This window comes from Calypte anna, chromosome 9 (assembly GCF_003957555.1).
Source record: "Calypte anna isolate BGI_N300 chromosome 9, bCalAnn1_v1.p, whole genome shotgun sequence".
NCBI lineage: Eukaryota > Metazoa > Chordata > Aves > Apodiformes > Trochilidae > Calypte > Calypte anna.
The window spans coordinates 15,344,192-15,359,839 of NC_044255.1; the positions used below are offsets into that span (position 1 = coordinate 15,344,192).

Consider the following 15,648-nt stretch of genomic DNA (forward strand, 5'->3'; position numbering starts at 1 on the left):
TGCACCAGCATCCAGGACTGGATCCCCTTCCCAGGGGACAAGGGAAGGTGGTCACACAGCACAGCTCAGGTGGACCTCAGCCAAATGGGGCTTTCTGGGATCCTGGTGAAAATGACAGTGGTTAATGAAATCAGGCAGCCAAGGTTAGGAGTAACATTTCTCTCAGGAGTGAGTTGAGTTAGAGGAAATAGCTTTTAATCTGAAATGACCTGAAAGTCCATTTTATAGCCATGTGCATTAACTCTTTTGCAGCAGGAAGGTTTGGAGACACCCTTAATGTCTTTCATCCCTCTTTCAGAGGGGGGTGAAACAGAGAGGCTTTAGAAATGGTTAAGGTTTTCTGAAATGGCTCAGAAAGCACCATTAAGGTAGCATGAATTTCCTGTGCTTCAGAAAGAAAAAGTAGGCAAGAAAGGTTAATAAAATCAGACATTTTTTAATCCAACCACCCATTTTCTCCCGCTGCTTTAATCATTCCCTGTGACCTGCAACCCAAGCAATGAAGCAGTGTGCTGGGACCCAAAAACCATTCATTAATGTTTACAAGACACTGAGATAATAGGGGAAGAGAGCCATAGAAATAGTGCAGATGAATAAAAGATAGAAAAACTATGTTCAGTCTCAGCTCTCAGAGCTGAGCAGGTGCACAAGTTTTTACAGGTCTAGGCTTTGATTTGATCCAAAGATACCTTTGGATGAGGCTATTTGCTCGATGAGCAGAGCACTCCCTGGATCCACTTGGTTGCTCTGGACAGGGAAGGGGAAGCTGTCGGATATCAGGAATTTGGCACTATCATCACCTCACTTCAGCAACATTTATGATCTAGAGGAAGGTCACTCACCAAAACGCCATGTTGATAAATGCTACAGAAGTGTGGAGCTGAGGCAATCCAAAAGAACAAACACTGTTTAGGTTTACAGTGCAAATTGCTCTAGGAACGGAAAAATGTCTTCCCATTCCCCTGATCCCAGACATTCCTGGGAGCATAGGCCGTGGCTGCTTTATTTTTAAAATCAACAAGTTCTTCTGAAGAAAAAGCATTTCTTCATCTCGTGACTGCCACAGTAGAAAGATCTGTCCCCTTGCAGCCAGGCAGCTTCCTGCCAGCTGGACTAAGCCCTGTCCCAATGATGCACAAGCTGTCTCTTCTCTGGCAGGTCAGGCTGGAGCAATGCGATTGAGACATTTTAAGATATTGTCTGAGAGAGCAAGAAAAATCAAGGTGAGTTGATTTGTCAACCTCTGCTGCACACTGTAAAGAGGGCAGCCAGTCCACTGCCCCTGCAGCAACGTCCATACTGTGTGCTCACAGCACTCGGGGAAACCCACACCTGAATCTGGGCATCCTGCTCTCCAAGAATGGGGGGCTGCTCCACAAGGGCAGGAGGATGCTCTCATCAGACACACAGACCACCATGCTTGGGAAAAGCCAAGGCCACCCCCACTAACTGCTTGCCTTTGCATCCCCTGACTGATCCCAAGGGTTTTGTGCCAACTGGAGTAGCAATATCAAATCTGGTTTGTGGAAAAAAAGCAACTTTCTTTCCTTTCATCATGAAGTTGGATACAGTGCAATGGAAATGCCTGCTCGATGTGTTTTACATGGGAAAGTCTTTTACTCCTGGAAAAAAGCAAAACCAATCCTGCTTCCACTTTCTGGCTGCATGCTTGTTCTCCCTTACCTCAGCCTTACATCACAGTATTCTGTGCCTTAGGGCTGCTGCCGCCCCATCTCCAGACCCCACAACCTCACAGATGCAACCTTCTTTTGCTTTCAGTCCTTGTTTTGTATTGTGACTTTGTACCAGCTCAAACATCTTATCTCCTTGGATGAATCAAGGTCTCCCCTCTCCATGTTGCAGCTGAGCAGCCCAGCAGGTTGACATGGCAAGTTTCAGCTCACACCAGCTGTCCTGAGGCTCTGTGCAGGGCACCGCATTTACCCTGATGGCTTCACACACTGCCTTCAACCTACCTGCAATATGGTGTAAGCCCTTGCTTCCTGCTAAGGATGATTTCAATCTCTCTGATGGATAAGGATGGAGTTAAGTCCCTGTCTCCCTGAATAAGTCTCCTAGTAAGGAAATTCAGCTTGACACATGGGTCTGGCAGAAGTGATGCTCAGAAAGCCCAACAAGGCAGGAATAGCCTGGAGGTTCCATGCTGCCTTCTGGATGGGGATGATTTCCACTTATTGGGGCAGAAATCCCTCTGCTTCAGAGCCAGAGGGACACACAGGCAATATTGGATCCCCATCCTTAATGGCACAGAGGCACCTAAGAGGGATGGACAGCAACCCCTAACACCCTGCTCTTGGTGAGCAGGACATAGTGCAGTCAGCTGAAAACTGCAAATCAGGTCTGGCAGGGAGACCCTGGTGAAGCACAGCAGTGTCACAGTCCCCAGCTCCCAGGAAAGCTGAACTGGGGAAGTGGGATCAAAGGTGGCTTCCCCTCTGCTGATAGATGGTTCAGTGCAGGCACTGCTCCCCACAGCAACATCTCTAATAGAGTAATGACACTGTGCAACGATAGTAAAGCAACACTCACTGTAATAACAACACCGTGCACTTGCAGTGGCCTCCATCTGGAGGGCTCTGTGACATTAATTAACCTGTCTGTCCTCCCCAGATCATAAAAAAACTGTTAGACACTTTCTGCTGTAGGGTCAGGAGAGTGAAGAGATGGCGACCCGTATTTCCCAAAGCCTCTCCTGACTTTCTGTCCCCTTTTTTAGCCCTGGCCATACAGCAGCAGTGCAGGCACAGCCTGGCTCTGAGCCAGGGCACAGGCAGTGCTCCAACCTGCTCAGCACCAGCCCTGCAGGAGCAGCCACTGGGAACAAGCAGGGAACATCAAACAGGGCTTGTGTCTGAACATCTGCAAGGCTGGTGCTTTCATCTGAGGCCGCCATCTGGATGGTCTGTAAAGGTACTTGTAGGGCATGAGCAGCCTAGAATAGACTGCTCCTTGGAGGTGAGTTGGGCCTCTTTGGAATATCTGGTTTCCTGCAAGCATTACAAAAGCATCACAGCAAGCCAGCCCCAGTGAAGATGCTCATGGAGGATTACTTGGCCAGGTTCAAACTGCAGCCAAGCAGTCTCCTCTCTGGAGACTCCTCTGCCTGCTCCCCTCTTCATAGCCACTCATCTCCCATAAACTCAGACAGCAAGTCATTCAAGTCTCCAGACTGAAATTCTTGGTATTACCATTACTGTCACAGCATCTAGAGGGACCCAATCAAGACCAAGGGACTTGTTTTGCTAGATCCTATGCATCACTTGCTTGGAGGGAGTTTCTCTGTCTAAGAACATACTCACTAACTTCCTGGTCTCACAAAGTCTTATAGGCATTACCATAAAGCCTCTGAGAAATTATATGGAAAGGACAATGACCAGACCCTATGGAAGCTGTCTGTTCCTGTCCCTGACTTTAATTAATCTGTCCACAGGCTTAAGCTGTGCTGAAACACCTTGTGGAAGACAAAGACAGGGCAGGGAAAGTTCAGGAGGAGTTAATGACCCACAGAGAGTACTCCTGAGCTATGAAAGGGGCCCTGCTCATGATGATCCTATGGGCATGTGCCACTCTGGGGGGCTGCTCATTGTACAAACATCTTTACTACTCCCAAGAGTCATCTTCCATAGGTGCCCACGCCTGCATTTGGTGGCTGCAGCACGGTCCCCTCTGCAGCAGGATCTGCAGAGGGTCTCAGCAACCTGTGCCCTGCCTCCCACAAATGCAGAGCCCAGCTCTGCAATGACCCAATATGAGCCACCACATTGGCAATGCCTGCCCAGCAGTGATGTGCTAGGAGCTTCCTCTAGCCAGTTCTCTCAGTAACAGAGCTACACCTGATATCTTTAACAGACCTGCTCCCTCCCGAGGTAAAGCTCTACACAATCATCTTTTTGCTTTACCCAGACAGTCAGACCGATGAACCCTTGAGATACTGGGAATGCTGGCTCCTAACAAGGTTGGCCAATGCCTGGGATGTCTGGGGGCTGCAGGCAGCTTAACTGAGCTCTTCCTGCTCAAGAGAAGGCTAATTAATCAGCTCTGCTATTCTGGCATCACCCAAAAGTGAAAATACTTTCTGGCAGAGCAGCAGGCACAAAATTAGCTGCTGCATTAAACTGCCAAATCTCCTTTACTCCTTTATTAGTTGCATTTGGTGATGATGAGGAGTGAGGCATTAACCGGTCCCTGATGGATAAAGAAACTATTACTCTGCTTTCTCTTTGCAGCAGGGAGAAGGAAATAGGTTTTATTACTGAGATTTCCTTGAAGACATTCACTTGACTTTGTGGCATCAGAGATGGAAGAGAAATGAAGAACACAGAAATCTTGGCACAGCAGGAGAGATTGCACACAGATAATAGAAAAGAGAAGTACTGGGTCAATTGGGATGTGAAATATACTTAGGTGATTGAATCCTTGTGTTGGGTCAAAACTCCGACAATGTGCTGGGCTCAACTAATTTCAGCGTTGCAGCCAGGATCTCTGTGCCTAAACAGGGAAACTTGCTGGGGATATATATTTGTGATGCATTGGAATGGAATGGAATGGAATGGAATGGAATGGAATGGAATGAATGGAATAGAATAGAATAGAATAGAATAGAATAGAATAGAATAGGAGACCTAGAGCATACAGGAGCAGGAGGGCAAAGCTGGTACAGAGTTGACCTAAGAATGGTAGGGGACCAACAGCCTATGAAAGAACATAGGGTAGAAACTGAAAAGCACGTGGAGAAAGAGGTTCTGCAACAGGCAGCTGGAGGCAAAAAGCCAACTTGACAAGTTTGTAATTGCCAAAAACGATGTGGTGGCCCAGAGCTGTGTGGACTGGGCTCCAAAGCCCACCCGGTCCCTCCGGTTCTTGGTCACTGAGAGACTGTTCTCATCTTGTAGGACTCTGGCTTGTGAAGCCAGACATCAGGACTGGGAAGGGGAACCACGTGAAACTGCCTTGTCCCATCCCATCCTGATCCTGAGGGGAGATGACTTGGGCTGGTGACCCTCTTTGCCATAGTGTTTGAATCTTCCAGCAGAGAAAATTCAGCATCCTGGTCCAGGAGTTGGCTTGAATATCAACAGGGCATAGTGACATGAGCTTGCTTCACAGGACAGGTCCGCCAAGAGCCCAGTGGTGGCTGGAGCTTTGCTGCTTCAGGCAGGCCTTGGTGGCTGCTGCTTGGGGCACCTCTCCCTGGCTCTGCTCCTTAAGTCCTCCCACCTCCCTCTGCCTCCCTTCCCACATCCACACCGTGGAGGTAAAGCTAATTACAGCCCCTAGAGCGGAGTTGCGTGGCTTGGCTTCCCTTGCGTTTCGAGAACGCTTGGAGATGAAAGGCACGCAAGAGAGCAGAGTATTGTTATTACTAATAATTATAAAAATTAACCAAATATTTGTCTAGCACCATCCATCCCTGCTGCTCTTTCTTACGTAAAATACACACATGCTCTGGCTGCCAAACCAAAGCCCCAGAATCACTACATCAGCCCTACAGTATCGAGAAGGGGGGCAAAAAATGCCTTGGGTCTAAAAAGGGTTGTCTGTTCCAGCAATTAATTTAATTGGCCTAAAAATAATGCAGGTATACTGCAGATCCAAATTGCTCACTGACAACAAACCCAAACAGGGCCCACGGGCTGCAAGGTAGCAGGTTAAACACTGCCTCTGAAGCTGCTTGGTTGATCCTGGCACACAAGTATTTTTTCTCCTGGTTTTCACCACCACTTGCTGCTGTGGAGTCGGGCTCTTGTAAAGTGTTTATCGATGCCTGGGCATCTTCCAAACCAAGAAAGGGTGCATGCAGAGGGTAGTGTCCCCTTACAGTCAGCAGGGACTGGATTTCATCACTTGTTTTAATTCCCATCTTTATAATTTTATTGCTTTTTTCCCCCCCTGTTTTCTAATAAGTTCTCCTAACACCTAATAAAATCAGTCCTTTTCCCTTCTACTTACCTCCCCCTGCTGCCATCGCGATTACCTAGACAAGAAAAATACAGAGCACGGGGTCCTGCAGCCTGAGCTTTTCGTGACTGATTTCAACAGACGTGAGCAGCATCGGCAATAAATTTCAATGTCATGGTGTTTTGATTCCTCTTTCTTTCATATTGCGTGCAATATCTGAAGGGGACAAACGCCAAGGAGTGGGAAGAATTCTTTTTGGTTGCATAGCCAAAAATGAAACTAAGACAGGAGCCATTTCCAGAGAGCTAGATGCAGTCAGCTGTGCAATACTTATCTGTAATAGATGGCATCTCTCACTGATGTGATCTCTATTATCCTCCTATCTCAGCATCTCACAGTCATTAATGGACTCTGCCCTCTAGCATTTCAGTGAGACCATGCCGTTGCCCTACACACATTTTACCAGCTGGGACCAAAAGCACCAACAGGCCAAGACTCAGCTCCTCTAACCTATGTTGGCACCCAGTTCCCACAGATCACAGTCTAAAAATCCATCTGAAATCTGGACATGATGCTATTTAACTGTGAATTTGTTTGCCAAGGTAGATAAAATGTTCTGTGCCCACAGAGAGGCAAACAAATCTCATAAACCCCAAGTTTGTTATTTCCTGCTCTGCTTTCAAAACAAAACACAATAATTTCAGCAGACAATTAAATTCCCAGATTTCCAAGGGAGGCAGGCATACAAATACTTTTAAGGATCTGAGCCCACATGATTATGTAAGGAATTAGCAGGAGGGAATTAACCCAGTCAGTGGAGCATCCTTGTGGAGAGGATCTCATCCACACTCAGAGCTGCTGTATGGAAACGTGTTGGAGAAAAATGTAAAAACCAGACATACTAGAAATATAAATCAAGAAGGTGCCAGAAAACATCCCAACATTGCTCCAGGTCAGGAGAAGGGCCAACTCGACCCCTCTCTTTCTCCTGCCTCACCACCCTGCTGCCTGTGTTCCCTGAAGCCCGGAGAAGCCAAGGTTGCACATACCCCTCCGGAGCATGTGGGATGCCTGTGCAGGGCAGAGCAGCAGCAGCAGCAGCTGCCTGGGGTCTGGCTGTCCATCTGTCCATGCCTTGCCCACTCTGCATAGGCACAGACTCTGCATGGGGGCAGACAGTTCCTGGGCAACTACAGGAGATTCGGCACAGAGGGTCCAGAGGTGTCAGTGTTGCAGCCCCTCCAAGCAGCCGCGAGGACGTGGGGACGAGGCAGCAGAAGTGCAGTATTTCCACAGCTCGGCAAGGATCTTGCATTCCTCCCTCTACCCTGGGGCTGCTTATTAAATATGCTGTCATATTAAAACAGAGCTACTTTAAAAATAAGTAGAAGCAAGAAGGATTCAGGGAGGTAATGAGGGAAGGTTGTGGGCCCGATCCTGGCTGCCCCTCAGGCTGGGGTAATGAGGAGCACTGGGAGAAGCCTCTGGGCAGGCAGGTCTGAGGGGGACTCCTTCATTCCTTCCTTCCACGCTGGGTGGAACAGAAAGGAGATCTGGCCCCTTTCCCATGTTTAATGTTGTCACAGTCGAATTTATCAGGCTGAAAACAGTGGTGGTGTTTACAGGAGCGAGGAGCTCAGCAGCCCTGGCACTGCAGCAGGCGGCCGGGGGATCCAACCCTCCCTGCCTGGGATGGATGCAGCTCCCAGCACGGGGCTGGCAATGAAAGCATTTACCTTCCCCGTGCAGGCAGAAGGTGCCTGAACTGTCACTTTAATTGAAACCTTCAGAAGCACTATACTTCACCTTATGTTTAATGATTCACCTCCTAAGCAGCCCACTTGTACCTTTGTAGTCTTTCTGAAGGTTAACTTGTTGATCCTAGAAACTTGTCAGGAGAGAGCGAGGCAATTTGGAGGGAGACTGAGAGGAAAAACAGTATCGTGTTTTCTGATGAAAAGTGTTCTTCTCCAGGGAGAAGGAAGGGGAAAAAAATTGCAAAATTCAGAAGAGACGATGAGACTTCAGAAAGAAAACAGAAAATAAAAAAAATAAAAAAAAAAAGAGAAAAAAAATCCATTAAAATAAATAAGGGGGGGGGAGCAGTTGGATTTAGTTTCCAGCTCCTGTGAGTCGTTCTATTTCTGCTTTATAGGAATTAAAAATATATTTGCCATTTACCAGATTAAATAAAAATAATCCCAGAGTTAAATTATTTTTAGGACATTAAGAGTTACGTTCTTATGCGTAATAATCTATTTGTAACACTGTAATGGAGTAACTGGCAATTTCATACAGTTTCAAGATCGATGCTTCCCTATTTGCCCTGTACCTATGCAAATAAATACCCCATTCGATTCATGTCCGTATCGTAGAATCTGCCTGCTTCTTTCTTACTCCTTTAGTATTTAATTATTTAAAACAAGGAGTGATCCCACGGGAATTTCTGTCTCAAAAAAAAAAAAAAACCAGCTGGCCTATTCTTGTCATTTGAGAATAACAGAAAAAGATGAGAATATCTAATTCTTCTTAAGTCCTAAAACTGAAACTCAAATAAGAAGGATGAGGAGAAAAAATCATAAAACCCAGAAACCAAACTTCCCTCCCCACTTTTTACACGAATATTCTAGGTTTTTACTGTAGCTATTCATAGTCATACCCAAATGTAGTCCATAAATCTACTAATATATTATTTAACGCTCTAACTACTGGTATAAAAAACTATAAAATATTCTGTTGGCAATACATTTAATTGAATTCTTCTCAGACACATTTTGTTATTGCCAGACATGCTTTTAGAGGTAGTGCAGAGAAATAAAAGAATTTCAGAAGGCACTAAAACAAATAATTGCCATTTTCACCATTATTTCCAGATACCCTCCCATGCAGTCATTAAATCCTTTAAGTCTAAATCAAAGGGTTTCAGTGAACAAAATATTACAGATCATTTCAAAGTATATAAAAATTATGTCAGTGTTTTATTTGAAGAGAGAAATTGAAATTCATGTAATACTGGCTTAGATGTCTGAAGAGTTATTAGGAAAATAAATAAAACAAAACAAAACAGCCTGAACTTTAGAGGCCTATTTCAAAATTATCAGGGATTCATGCAAATGCCTCTTTTAATTTCAATGTGCTTGTGCCTGTAAAAGTTTGAGGGACTGTCCTTCTTCTTAGGCTCTCTTCTGCTTTTTAATAACGGGGATCTGTAAGATTCTCCAAGGCATGAGTATAGGACTAATAAATAATACTATTAAAAATCCAAAGCAAGCACTGCCTTTATTCTTTTTAATTCTTTTTCTCAACAAAGCAATTGCTTTTACATTTTGTTTGAATAACCACAGAGTAACTCCTTATCAGGAAAGTATCTGTAGGGGTTAGTGAGGTTTTTTTAATCTTTACAGCTGAAAGCTGACAGATTTGCTGGAAAGGAAAGAGGTCAGCAGTGCTCTTCAGACACGGGCCAGGGATTTTCAGCTTCTACGGGTTACATGTTTCATATTTTCATGGGTGCCAGGATGACAATATTTGGGGACAAGCAAGGGAACAGTATAGGGATGCTGGCTGGGTGAAAGTTCCCCCACTATGTGCCTTGCCAGGGTCTCCTCAACCGGCACAACTCCACTGAGGCACGGCCAAGCTTTGGTCCATAAATGGTTAAAATTCGACTGGGACAGGGGAGAGGTGGGAGGTGATTATCTGTGGCTGGAAAATCTCTGGATGAAGCTTCCCATTCAAGTCAAAGACGGGATAGAGATGGAACAGGGCTGCTGGTGCACAATGGGACAGGGACGATCCTCACACACCTTCTAATAAGTGATGTTTATTCACAGCCAGTGTTTGGGAGATTGGGCAGGCAGGCAGGCAGGTATCTCCTTCCTTTGCCTATGTGGGAGGAAAGTAATTTCTGAGTTGCAAGTCTGCACTCTCTCCTGGCAGCAAAAGCCAAGCAGATATGCCAGTTATTTTGGCAATTTCGTAGGAATATTATCCTGATGTTTTATCTGAGTGTGGTGTGGATGCACAGCCCTCAACCGCTGGAGCAGCTCTCATGAGTCTGAGTGCAAGTCATTACCCCACACGGGGTGTCTGCACATGGCACAGAGGAGACAACACACTCTCCAGTGGCACAGGGAGCCTCCTTGTTGCACAGAGGCACTGTGGGCCAGCCAGCCACATGCCCCTCCAAAGACCTTGGCTCTCCTCCCTCCCTCTGTCTCTCCATCTCCCTGGTCCTGTCCTCAGGGTCACCCTGCATCCCCCACCCCATACCGGTCCAGTTCAAGACACTGTCATGCTGAGTGGTACCCACAGCTGTTTAAAGCCTCTGCATGAGGTGCAGTGGTAGCAACACAAATCGGGTCAGGGGCTTGTGGGTGGGTGAGTGGCAGGGGGGCTGACATGGAGCCAGGCTGGGCAGAGGCAAGGTAGGGTCAGGTGTGCCCAGGGTGTGCTAGAACAGCCACCACGACATTCAAGTTTTTCCACTTCTGGTCCTTTCCCTCACTGTAAGGACTGAGCCAGATCACAAGCACTCCAATTAAAATGAAAACAAAAGAAAAAGAGCAGAGAAGAGCAGAAAAGAAGAAGAGCAGAAGAAAAGAAAAAAGGAAAAGAAAAGAAAAGAAAAGAAAAGAAAAGAAAAGAAAAGAAAAGAAAAGAAAAGACAAGAAAAGACAAGAAAAGACAAGAAAAGACAAGAAAAGACAAGAAAAGACAAGAAAAGACAAGAAAAGACAAGAAAAGACAAGAAAAGACAAGAAAGAAAAGAGAAAGAAAAGAAAAGAAAAGAAAAGAAAAGAAAAGAAAAGAAAAAGAAAAGAAAAGAAAAGAAAAGAAAAGAAAAGACAAGAAAAGACAAGAAAAGACAAGAAAAGACAAGAAAAGACAAGAAAAGACAAGAGAAAAGAAAAGAAAAGAAAAGAAAAGACAAGAAAAGAAAAGAAAAGAAAAGAAAAGAAAAGAAAAGAAAAGAAAAGAAAAGAAAAGAGGAAAAACAGAAAAAGCAAGAAAAAGGAGCCTTGATGAGCATCACAGTGATCCATTCTCAGACATTTCCACACGCCTGGCTGCTGCTCCCTCTTCTCCTCTCAGCCGGAGCCCATGCCTCTTCCGATACCCAGGAAAACATTTTGTTCTGCGTTAAAAGCTAAAGCTAACACATGACCAGCAAGAGGCAGCAGTTTGTTTAGCTCTTGGAGTTTATTTTAATTGTGGCCTTGTTTTGTAATGAGGACAGCCGCGGCAGGGGGAGCCTCTGGGATCTGGGGGGCTGTTTCAGAGGAGTTTCCTTATCAATAAAAAGAAGTCTTGTCTATTTAAATTTACAAGAACAGGATGGGATGAGTGTTCAGCTGCCTCCCTTTCTTGAAAGTTAAGCCATACACATTTGCTTGTTAAGGATTTCAAGCTGTCCAGGATCACAGGTCCCCTTTCAAGTGCTTCCTTTAGTATCCCCACCCTCCATCGAGGAGGAAGGAGGGGGGCAAGGGACAGGCCCTGTGCTCATGCTGACAAGCAGAAAATAGCCTGGTAAACCTGAGTAGTTTGTTATGATGATGCATGAAAAATAGGAGCAACAAGAGAAAAATCATATGATTTTTATGCAAATCAGGTGAATTGGACGGTTAAAAAAACTCTAAATGTCAGGTAGATAAGATCACATACACCTAGAGCAGTGTCATGATATTCTTTGTATGTTACATTCATAGTGGGAACCAAAATGTGTTACAGAAATCAGACACCCACAAGAAGCTCTGAGATTGCACTGAGAACAGGTTCCTGCAAAGCACCAACCTCTGACAAAAAAAAAAAAAAAAAAAAAAAAAAAAAAAGAGAGAGAGAAAAAGTAGGTTAGATTAGAAAACAAGATAGTTCAGTTCAGCCAGGGAATAGGCTGTCCCTGTGCAGCGCACAGCCTGGCCTCCATGCACGCACATTAATATGCACAAAACTCCTTTTAAGTAACATTGGTGCAGCAGCAGCCGTCTCTGAACAGACAGACTGCTCCCCCAACCCACCCTTGACAGCCACTGGGAAGGGGAGATTTGCGGACTGTCTTCTGTCAGGCTGAACTTTTCTCTCCTAGACACATTTTTTTAATTATTTTCTAAAAAGCCCTGGCAGCTGTTCTGCATGGGAAACGGCAAGCCTCATGGCCTGAAGGAGTTAATTTCAAAAGAAAAAAATTATAGTGGGTCACTGTTTATTTAACCAGTATTTTGTAAAAGACAGCACTGCTTTCCAGGGGTGCAGTTCACCTGGTAAAAATACACACTGTTCTCAGTGTCACTTAAAAACCATTTCCTTATCCCCTGAGGGGGACAACCCAAACCCCAGGGTTCCCACTGCTGCCCAGCAGCACCTCCACCTCCAAGGGCCTTCGGCACCAGCCCTCAGGGAAGGCTAAATAATTTCCCACCACATTGTGCCCCGCATGCCAACAGGCAAGCAGAGGGGCTGCTTTTCGTCCAGGCTTTGCTGCAAGGGAAAGAAAAGTTGAAGCTGGAGCAGGATGCCCCTTAGGGGCTGTGAGGCACCTGTATCAGAACCCGGGGCTGCTCTGACCTCGGCTCCTGACAGCCACTCTGGCATGCCCAGGAGCACCCCTGACAGCTCCGAGGGCGATGCTGCTGGAGCCCTGGCATCACCACCACTTTGCATCAGGGTTGCAAAGGGTTGTAGCCTCTGCCTGGGTGAGGGGTTCTCCGCAGGGTAGTGGGAGGTGTTTTTGAGGGGGGGGGTGCATAGGGCTGTCCCCCCACAGTGGGAATAAAGCAGACCTCCACCACTGGGGCCGAGCTGCTGCACCTCCTTGTGCTGCACGGGCTCCTCGTGGGTGCGCAGGAGCCGTCCCTAGGCCAAAGCTGGGTGGGTGCCCCACAGCCAACATGGGGGCTGATGGTGGCTCCTCACCTCCCTCAGCAGCCCTCCCTGCCACGGGGCCACCTTTGCCCATCAAGTGAAGCCGGTTGCCACTGCCCAGCAGAGGTCAAGAAGCCCACCCCACTGGGGCACTGCTGCACTGCCCACCTGGCAGCCACCCTCAGTGCTACCAGCTGCCAAGCTGGTCCCCAGAGATGGGATGGGCAAGGGAAGAGGGTGACAAGGCCTTGCTGAGGGGGAGTCCTCTGTTTGATGGAGGGGGGAGAGATGCCCTGAGGAAATGACCCCATGCCTGGCACCCTGAAGCCCTTGGTGAGGCAGTGCTTTTGGGGACAGAAGAAAGCAGTGGGAGGTGGGGGCAGGTGACAGAAGCCCCTAGGGAACAGCAGCCAAGCCTCAGGTGAGTGGGAACTGGGAAGAGAAGGTATGAAACCAGAGAAGAAAGGCAAAAAACCCTGCAAAGGTGTCCAGGCTGCCCAGTTCCCAGCTCAACAGGGATTCTCAGTGGCTGCTCTCTGTGTCCCCACAACAAGAGGGATTAGGATGAAAATTCTGATGTGAGCTTAGCTTGGCAGTGGCCAGGCAGAGTGAGAAATCTCACCCTAGAAAAGTGCTTCTTCAACAGAAGCTGTGCTCAGCCTCAGGTCTGCACCAAAAAAAAAACAAGCCCAAGCGGCAGCCCTCACTGCTCCCCGATGTCCCGCAGACGCTGGGCTCCAGCTAAAGTGAAAGTGTCACACGCTGCAGAGAAATGGCAAACAGAAAATCTTTCCCCAACAACCCCCTTCCTTTTAATTTCATTGCTGTTAAAAGGAAAAAAAAAAAACCCAAACCAAAATCAAACCCAACTAAAAATGCCAGAGCAGAGTTTATATCTTTGGGTCAGTTCCTCTTTTGGGTGCTCACAGATCCCTGCAGCCCCCTCCCTGCCCAGAGTTGGGATCCGAATGGCACAGCTCAAGCTGCTACTTATCTCTGGGAATAATATTTTTACACTTTAAATACAGAAAAGCCCTCTCTCCAGCACATCTGTACCACCTCAAGTGTCTCGGGAGTACCGTCCCTGTCTTGCCATCAGGCTATTGTTAATGATGAGTCGGATCAGCAGAAGGGCTTTCTTCCTAATTTATTATATTCTTTTTTTTTTCTTTTTTCTTTTCCTCCCCCTCTTTGCTGTAAAGCGTTTCAGTTCGAGAGCTCGGCTGAGAAATCCAAACAGAAGCAGAACCCGTGGACTTTCTGCGTTCGAGCCGGCCGCTCCGTCGGGCTCGGCGGCGGCTGAATCAGTAGCTCTGAGCAATTGCATTAGTGGACCGAGGGCACGGTGACCTGCGGTGGTTATTCTCGTAAACAAATTTCTATTAATTGCAAGGGCCCGGGAATGCCATCGCAGCCCTCCCCCTGCTCCCTGCCACCCCGAGCGGCCGCAGCCACCTCGCTAAAAGCCGACCGGGGAAAAGAAAAACGAGCCCTGCGAACTGCTGATCCCCCCCTCCTCGAGACAAACCCTCGCAGCAGGCCCACTGAAAATAAATACGCAAGGCTAAGGGACAGAGTGGCAGAAAGCTCGGCAGATTTACATACCGAACGATACATTTCCATTTGGGACCGGAGGAAAGCTGGGGTGACAGACCCCTCCCCCTGCAGCCCCTGCAAAACCATTCCGAGATACAGATTGCAAAGGCTTTGCATTATTTCCCCTGCACACACCCCCCCCCCCCCCCACCAAAGGCCTTTGCCCAGCAATATGGCAAAAAGTGCCGAAATAAAATCTCCTCCCAGAAAAACTAACGCGGTTTTGCATCCCCGGCACAGACATTTCCGTACAAGCAGAGTATTTACAGACTTACAGGTTATTTTGCAACAGTAAGAACAGCTACAAAGAATTAACCCACCATTCCAGAGACCTGGAAAAGAGAAAACGGATAAAAAGAAAAAAGAAATTTTTTCTTTGGGGGGGGGGTGTCTGGAAAATCCTGGCAAAAAATATATTAAAATAAAAATAAAAATGGAAAACAAACAGAAATAAGAGGAGTGCATCGCGGGGGATTCCTTAAGGAAACAGCTTCTTTCCCCGAGAGTAAATCCCGCCGGAGGTCTTAAGCTGAGTGCGGCTGTTTGCAAAAAGTATTGGGAAAGAAAAAAAAAAAAAAAAAAAAAGCTGATGGAGCGAAAAAAAATTTTTAAAGAAGGAAAAAAAACCCAAAAAACCAAAAAAGCAAAAATCCAGTGCAATGCAGCAGGATCCTGGCTTTGCTCGCTGAGTTCTTTGTGGTTTTTTTTAAGGAGGGAAGGTTCCTTTTTAAATGCGAAAGTGACCCCCTCCCCAAATTAAATATAAAAATAAATAATAACTAAAAAAAAATTAAAGGCACTTTTTTTTTTTTCTTCCCATCGCACCCTCCCCCCCCCCCCCTTTCCTCCCCAGCTCTCTCCAAGAGGCAACGGAAAAAAGCGGCTGGAGCAGGGGGGAGAGGAGACTTGTGGGGGGGAAGGAGGGTGATCTGTGTTTGCACCGCTCGGCCTTGCAGCCGGGACCCCCCGTTCAGCCCCCGCCGTTGCTGCCGCTGCCACCGCCGCTTCTGCTTCTGCCGCCGCCGCTCCGTTCCGCGCCGCCCCGCTTCCGCGGCCGCGCGCCGCCACCCCGCCGCGCCCCACGTCACACACAGCACCCGCCGCCACGTGACCCGCCGCCCGGGCGAGACCACTGGGGAACGGGGGTGGAAAGAGGGGGGGGGGAACCGGAGGGCGACTCCTTGAGACCCCCGCCGCCGCCGCCACCCTCCCGGATAGCAGGTCCCTCACTGGGCCGCCCCGAACGGAGCGGACTGGGGGGGGACCCGC

The 15,648-nt window shown here is 47.4% G+C and overlaps 1 long non-coding RNA gene across 2 annotated transcripts; it reads right to left on the minus strand.

Moving 5' to 3' along the window:
* Nucleotides 1-13,915: 13,915 nt before the first annotated feature.
* On the minus strand, nt 13,916-15,438 carry LOC115598787. Of its 2 annotated transcripts, none has more exons than XR_003987918.1 (2): nt 14,655-15,438; nt 13,916-14,454 (listed from the first exon to the last, which is right to left on the minus strand). It is a non-coding gene; the product is annotated as an uncharacterized LOC115598787 (long non-coding RNA). The 2 variants fall into 2 exon arrangements; XR_003987919.1 differs by having other exon boundaries at nt 13,916-14,133; nt 14,655-15,435.
* Between the last annotated feature and the right edge of the window lie 210 nt (nt 15,439-15,648).